Below are 8,519 nucleotides of genomic sequence, written 5' to 3'. Positions count from 1 at the left end.
TTAAAACTTTAAATTTACTTGGAAGAATTAACATGCTATTTAGACTTCCTGACCAGACCATGGAATACATGAATATCCATTTAATCAAGTCATTTTTTTCTCTCAATAAACTTTCATAATCTAATGCTTTTGGGAATAAATACATAGTACTGAAAACAAGGTTCTTGATCATTACTACTAACCTAAAATTCCTAGAATGTAGCCAAAATACAAGGACATCCTGGCTTGATGAGATACTTCTCCTCAGTCCCTCCGGGGTTTCTTATGCCAATTAACACTGCTCTTGATTTGTTTCTTGCCATCAAAGGATGCCATGAGCAGTGCTTCAGGCTCTGTAAGGACATCTTATTGGATTAGTTTCCTGCAGTCATCTGTTTCCTTTTTTAAGGACAATGTTAAGGCCCAAGGCCAGAAACACAGGGCAATCCATCAAGAACAGAACCAACCTACAAGGTTGGAACAGCAGCTGTTGATGGGAGGCCTGTGTGAGCGAGTGTGTGTGTGTTTTCACATGCTAAGGACACCTGCTTATAAATCTCTGGAGAAAGGAATCCTTTATCACAATTATCAAGCTCTACTTCCCCTACCTTGCATTTTGATGATTAAGTATCTGTTCTGAATGTTAATTTTCTGGCAGACATGGGAAACTATAGCAATCTAATAAATAAATGTCATCATGTTCATATTTAATTCATTTACATTTGACTGTTTATTCAGTAATGGGAGTTTTCAAATGTTTTTGGGTATCAGTATGTTATATGCTTGAACCTAATCAACTATTTTCATTTTAATTTATTTATTTCATGTCTGCTATCTTCAAAAGAAGAGTCACTTGGCCTATCACTCACAAGGAAAAATAGATTTAAGATATAAATACGTTGCTCTGAGATTTTCTAAAAATAATAGTTTATAAAATGTAGTAAATTCTTGACTATTTTTTGAAATGACAATGTATAACTATATGTTATATATATGTATATATGTACACATATTTTTTAAAATAAAGATCCTAAAGTTTAAACTGAATCAAAGTTTCAAGATCTTCAAAATTCTGATGACAACAATAACAATAAAAGCCAAATCGAACAAAAACAAAATCTCATTGGACAGGAAGAACAAAGCTAAATTGTCTTGAAATGAAATGTGTGCTACATGCATCATCTCTTTTGGAGTCACAAGATAAAATAATTTCAATCAAGCATTTTTAATTAAACTAGTTTATTACAGCACCTCTTTTCTCTAATTAAAGAACTAAACAAAGTATTATAGACACATCTTAAGAACTTCAAAAATAGATACCAACAGTTATACTAAAATTCCACATTAAAAGAAAAATTCTAAGATCCAGTAGAATAAAGTGAGTTATTATAAGAAGGAATTTCTGAAATGTTAGTAGTTCCTCACTGATTACACTGTGTAACACTTCAAGGGTCATGAGAAGACAAACCAAAAGAGATTCAGAACATTCCTTTGGCTGAATTATGTTCTTGTCAAACTACAAATCATTCAATTAAAACAAAGAGCCTTGAAGGGTTCCAATAATAATCTGACTCTTTGTTAATACTGAATGCATACAATGAATGCTGTCCTATGAACATCATTGAAACAGGAAGCAATAAATATGCTATTATATTGGAAAATTTTGAGACTCGGTGTTTAGTAATCAATTACACAAAGTCCCTAGCTCATGTCTTAAATATATCTTTCACTTTCAAAGACCAGAAACTATGTGAGTCTATAGCTCTTTCTCTAGGTTCTGCAATGTTCTTTTAACATTCCTTCTGAGGATTTAAATGGATTTAATTTTTACTGGAATGAAATTTAATAAAACTGTTCCTCATTGCAGAATGTCAATGATTGGAATAATATAACTCCAGCTTTTAGCTTCTCATTCAACTTTTCATTACTAAAGGATTTGATAGTAGCACCTTTTTCAAGTCATCCCTTTAATCCTTAGATATCAACTCTCTTCATAGCAGCTACCATTCTAACATCTTACCCAGCCCTTTCTTACTCCTAACCATAGCGTCCCAGTTAATCATAAGCACGATACAAAAGAGAAGTAACAAGCAGGTCCTGCAGGTTCTGCGAGTTCAGGAAAGCATGTCAAGTTGTGGATTTCTTGAATTATTGACATTCAGTATTGGGATAGATGTCAACAGACATTCAGTTCAAACTCTCACTTCCTCTGTGATATCCCCAACAGATTGTATGCAGCATCTAGTGAAACCAGTTTAATTCCAGGGAATTCATCATCTTTCATGACATATCATTTTGTTTTGAATAGTACTAAAGTAACTATTCAAAGGGATGCCTGGATTTACATAAAAAGGTTGAACCTGTCTTTTCCAAGACAGCACTTAACATTTTTTAACATAACTATGATATCTACCTATCCCCTTGTCGCCTTTCTCTTTCCAATTGGTATATTTTTCAATTTAATTCCCTCATCCTTTGTTATCTGAATGAACTCTAATTTGTCTATATTCTTCGTAAAATGTAGCTTCCAGAACAAAATAAATTTCAGATATCATCTGATCAATGACAACTGAAATGAAGTTGCCACCTCCCTATTGTAACTCCTGTTCTTGTGGTTTTGCCCCTTAAAATGAAATTTGCTTTTTGGGGGAATGACATCAAATTGTTGTTTCATTTTGAATGTTCGGTGAATTAAACTTCTTGAGCCTTTTTATTTAATGTGTTGTCAATCCAATCTGTTTAATTCAATATTTATCTTTTTTGAACACATATGAAGAATGTTCACGGTTTTATTTTGCCCTAAAATTAACTATCAAAATAGAATTGAAAATTTTAAGTAGCCACACCTCCACCAACCTGAGCATGACAAGTCAACTATAAAAATCTTCCCCTTAAGCCTTTCCTTAGTAGTAATCATCTCATAAACATCATTTTGCATAGTTATTTCATTTTACATTATATCATAAGTATGGTTCTGTATTTCTACATGGATTCCGAAATTTTTACCTTTTTGAAATATTCTGCAAAATTTTCCATCAAGTTGATATATTACAGTTTTATTAAGCATTTCCAGTTTTTATTATAAATAACCCCATTTAGTTTGTTGGAACAAAATTTAGGATTATAGTGTTAGAGGAAGGCCTTTATGAATCTACAGGGCTATTGCCAAACTGACCCACAATGACAGGAGATGCTTGTGCCAGGTTTTACTAGCTCTCTGGGAATGACCATTTAAGGCTATCTTTGTTTCCCTTGGGTTATAGGATGGATATGACAGATATCAGATTTTACTTATTAATGTTAGAAAATGAAGAGCAGTTATTATCCTTTTCTACTCTATGCCAGATTCTCTATCAAATGCTATGCAAGTGTCTTTCATAACCTGGCCTCAGCTTACCTTTCCCCGACCACGGCCTCCGGCCTGCCTCACTGCCTCCAGGCAGCATGAATACTTCCTGCCTCCGTGTTCCAACAGCCTGTGTACTCGTGCATGAGTAAGAGCATAGGTGAGCATGAGCAGGATATACAATTCATCACACTGTTTCATAACTGTCATCTACATGTTTGTCTCTCACCTAGATTGTGAGGTTTTCAAAGGAAGGATGAGGTCTTTATTTTTTTCTGTCACTAGTACCTAACATAAAGAGTGTTTTATGAAAGAACAGAGAAACATATAAATTCCATCTTGTCTACAATGGCATTACCATTATAAGCGTAACTTGTTTTTTTAAGAGATACTTTCCCTTCATTATTCTTAATGCTGAGTATTTTTCCATGTACATTCAATCACTGAGTCATCTGTAGTGTGATTATTGTGCTTTTTGTCCATTTATGGGTTGGTATAGGCCTTTATATTTCCCTCATAAATCTGAATGTTCCTTTCCATTTAACAAATGCTTATATTGTATTTATTATTTGCCAGGTTTTGCTTTGAGTGCTTTACAAGTATTAACCCATTTAACCCTTGCAAAAACCATTTGAAAATGTGCTATGAGAGACATCAAGAAATTAAGTAACTTGTCTAAAGTCACAGAACTAGTAAGAGGTAGATCCAGGATATGAACCTAGGACTTCAGAGTGTGTGCTCCTAATCCTAATTTTATGCTATCCCTATTTACCTTTTAAAATTAATTTTGTGTAATACATTATAATAATCAACTAGTCTGTAGTTGTGCTTTTTATTTAACTACCTTATTTTCAGTTGTATTAACACTTTGAAAACAGTTTGAGTGTCCAGGACAATCCAGACCAAAACTAAATTACAATTCTCAAAGCCCTTCTCTTTCAAATAAGTTGGTTGTTTTTAATGTCGATTTGCCCAGCCTGACATCTGACATCCCAAAGTGGCCCCCAAGTATCCTTATACCCGCTGATTCCTTCTGTCTTCCTCTTGGCATGCAACCCTGATTGTGGAAATTTTACCTTTGTTTTCAGAATCTAATTCGCTTTCATTCATTTTGCTGGAAGTGACATTCCCTTTTCTCCAGGGGTGACTTTGTCTACAGCTTTTGCCAGTCTCCACTACCAGGGACTGCGCTGCTCCTCTGGCTGCACCTCCTGCCCACCCTGGTCAGCCCACCTGGGCAATGCTAGGCTGGCGGTACCTTCCGCTGAGAAACTCCCATTGCCTTGCCCCAGCTACTAGACAAAACTCTACATGACAATAAAATGCTTCCTTTGGGCCTGAGCTCACCTCACTTTTCGGGTGCCATGATCTTAAACTGCTGTTTACACGCACAGAGACCATGGCATTTCTTAGAGTGTTCATGAGGACTCCCACCCTCCAAATCACAGAGAGGTACAAGCCTGTGCCCCCCGCTGGGGTCCTGTGCCCTTTCTTGGCTTAGCTCCCATTGGCCACGGCCGCTCATAGGATTCCAGCCTGCCTGGCTGCGTTAAGAGAGTCTATAGTCTTTTTCTTCATATTTTGTTCTCTTCAAAATTTAGAAAGTTTTCAAACCTTGAAAGACATTGGGACTGGAAGGCAAGTGTCATGCTCTCTTTTTAAAGTTTAATCTCATTAATTCTGTCCCATTAATCCACCTTTCAGCAGTCTTCTGTGTGTGAATTCTGTTTCTCAATATATTCACGTTAGAACATTTATCATCTACAACTTGATAAAAAATGTCTCTTGTATCTTCATCAATACTGTTGTCAAATGCAAGCCCATTTGCATACACCCAGGGTATCCTGTCTCGTTTGAACACCTAAGGACTCATACAGCTGTGCTGTAAACCAGTTTGCATTGCTCTCTTGACCACTATGCTGCCATGAGAGATTGGAAAATGCTGTCAAGAAACCCAGGTAGATTGATTACCCAGATTTGCCTAATAAAACAATGCATTTGTGTTAAGAAAGAAAGAAATGTCCCTGGGGATTTTATGATATGTTTCATTTTCTAATCTTAATTGTATTTCCCTTCCATATTTAGAAGTTGTAAAAGTGGATGTGGGATATCCTTAAACGGTTATTGATCTTCATTCCATCCTAATAGTCCCTGTAGTTTTCAGAAGTAAGGCTGTCTTCTATTACGGTTCCTAGTTTTATAGTTTCCCAACATTCCTTTAAGTCTGGTAAATTTTTCAGGAGAACCCTAAATATTTCAGAAGGTAAAATTGACTGTTACTTTATTTGGCTCATCCGATATTTCTTGATCGCTAGGTTTGCAAAAAAATAGCTTTCCCTTGAGTATTATATGTAGGCAGATTATTTCTTTAGAGTCATCAAGTTATAGTAGGTATTATTTTGAGAAAAATACAATGGAGAGTCTTCTTTTTTTTATAAAAGTATTTTGATGTTTTCATAATTAAGCTATTTCAGTTGTTTATAAAGGATGTCTCTTTCCACTTTACCCCAGGTGACTTCTGTCTTACATGAAAGACCCTCAACACTTCTAGTCTATCATTTCAGTTTAAAATAGATTTCAGGTGAAACTGGACGCACATAGTTCCAGGTACGTTTAACAGTTTAGGAGTCTAATCACATACAGAATTCAACTTCTGCCTCAGGCGTTATTTTGTATTACAAAATAATTTTTCAGTAGCTCAGACATAAGGAAGTAGTTACACAGCTATGATCTTAAAATTGGCGATGGAAGTCCTGAAGAGATTGTGTGTCATAAATCCCAGCCCATCCAACATTAACCCTAGCAACAGGGCAAGCATAATAGAAATGAAAACTTTTTACCTTCCCCATGAAGCTCTTGACATTTTCCCATTGTTATGGGTATTTCTGTAGCTGAATGCATACACACAACTTTAAATTAGTACTTTCCCTTAGCAAGATCTCATGATATTTTTCTCTAGCATTCCGGAGCTAGAATTCTTAGTTTAACCCCTCACCATTCAGAAAGCAGAATCTAATACAGATTTCTATTTTCAGTTTTATTTGTTTCCAGAGCAATGCTTATCCTACTTACCTTGACTTTTGGTAATCTTTCATTCCAGAAAATAAGACTGAAAAGAATGGACATCTTGTAATTAAAAAATTCAGTAAATACCCCATTGAATATTAGAAAGCATGTAAAGAGAAAGCTAGCGCTGTTTTTTGTTACTTAAATGCAGTGTTTTTTTGTTTGTTTGTTTTCCAATGATTCACTGGCAACACCAAGAGAGCAACTGTTTCCTGGTATGAAAGGTATCTTTTCACTTTAACAAGTCATCAAGAGTAACATGTTCAAAACCTATTCTTCAGTTTGCATGTTTTTGGGGTAGTGTGGAATCTTGGCCATTTTCCTTCAAAATTCGATCATAAACATAAACTACCAACATATATGACTACCACTGTAGTCACACACATTTGAGTTCAGTTTAGTAATGCTCATAAGTGGGCAATTAACACCTTTGCAAACTTAACTAAAGAGCCAGTTTAATTATGATGTTAATCATCTATCTTTTGTCTTCATTAATTTTATTTTAATGTAGGCATAAAGCAAAGCAATAAAATGTTGTCAAAAGAGATATTTATGGACACTTTAGAAAACATTAATGGTTTCATTTTAATGTATCACAGAGTGATGAGTGCAATGGAAAATGTCAAATCCCCATGTTGCAGAGACGAGTAAATTTGCCCTGTAGCAATGCAAATAGCTGCATAAAGCAAATTTGCCCTTTGCTGCATGCTAACAATTACAATGTGGTCATACACCATAATTAGTAACACTTCACACTCTCAGGAATCTTGGAGTGTAGAAAGCAAGTGGACAAAAAAATACTATCTAATGCACTAACAACTCAAATGCATATGTGATAAAACAGTTCCTTTTAGTATAGCATGCATGGAATGAGATCTTCAGAATTTCTCAGTAGCAGGTGTCAGATATATAAATATATATCCAGAGCTGTCCATTGGGCTTCTTTCTGTTTTTCATTCTCTTTTTAAGCCACCAACCTTATTGCTTATTCAAGAACAAGTTACCTGAAGTGACTATGTTTTTCAGATTGGAATAATGAATGTATGATATTTTGTGCTACTATGAAATCCATTTAGAATGCCTTTTAAGACAGATGAATTGTTTATTCTGAAATAGATGACTTTTCGTTTGTAAGAGGTCTATCTATTTGATTATTTTGGATATAGAATACACTGCCTAGTATGCAATCTTCTGATTAAAAGCTCTATGAAAAATGGATTGTGCGTGGCATACTTTTTTTATAAAATTACTTATTGAATCCTGAGGGTCATCATCTGCTCTTAAACAGGATATTTTGCAAAGTCTGAGAAATGACATATACCAGATAATCAAATAAACATTTCCTGATTTGTTTCATTTTGAAGAATTGGAATATTACTTTATGATCTGTACTGCTATACTAGATGTTTAGTGATTGATAAGATTTCCTCCAATGATTTAACACTGTACAGAAACTTTCAAATATGTTTTAGTTAATAAGCTCCAACTAGACTGCTAATGCCATAAGGGCAGGATCAGATTCTACTTGCCTACTGTATAGGTGACATCTAGGATAGAGTCTGGCACATACTAGGATGTCAGGAAGGGTATTTGGGTACTGAAGGATGAATAAACAGCATCTGAATGATAAACAAGAGAAAGAGATCAAGCAGAAAAGGTCCCCTGGGAGCTGCAAACTCTCTGGCCTGAGCAGGCAGTGAGTGCCACTGTTTATGCCCCTCTCTGCTTCCATAGGATGGGCAGGAGCTCTATTTAAGTCCACTAGCCTACCTGCAGGATCACCTTAGGACTCTTGCAGCTACAATGCCTGGAGCCTTTTGCCTACAAACAAAGGGCACAGGCAGGAACAATAGGGTGCCACCACACCCATCTGGCCCTCTGGAGCCAAAAGGGCCTTCCAGGCTCCAGGAAGATTCTCAAAACCACACAGCCTACAAAGAGGTTGTTTCTTCACAAGACCACTTTGAGAACAACAAAGCAGAGAGAGACTATATATAGAAGACTGGAGAGGATTCTCCAGGGTCAGAGGGGCCCCATCGTTTATGTCCTCCTCTACCTCCGTAGGGTGGGTGGGGGCATCTAACCTGGCCTACCTGCAAGCTTGCTGCAGTGCATTTCCGAATACATC

Source organism: Pteronotus mesoamericanus, unplaced genomic scaffold (assembly GCF_021234165.1).
Source record: "Pteronotus mesoamericanus isolate MK-2021 breed Mesoamerican mustached bat unplaced genomic scaffold, CSHL_Meso_final contig_20, whole genome shotgun sequence".
NCBI lineage: Eukaryota > Metazoa > Chordata > Mammalia > Chiroptera > Mormoopidae > Pteronotus > Pteronotus mesoamericanus.
The sequence above is the reverse complement of the archived record's forward strand: the minus strand, read 5'-3'. Positions refer to the sequence as shown.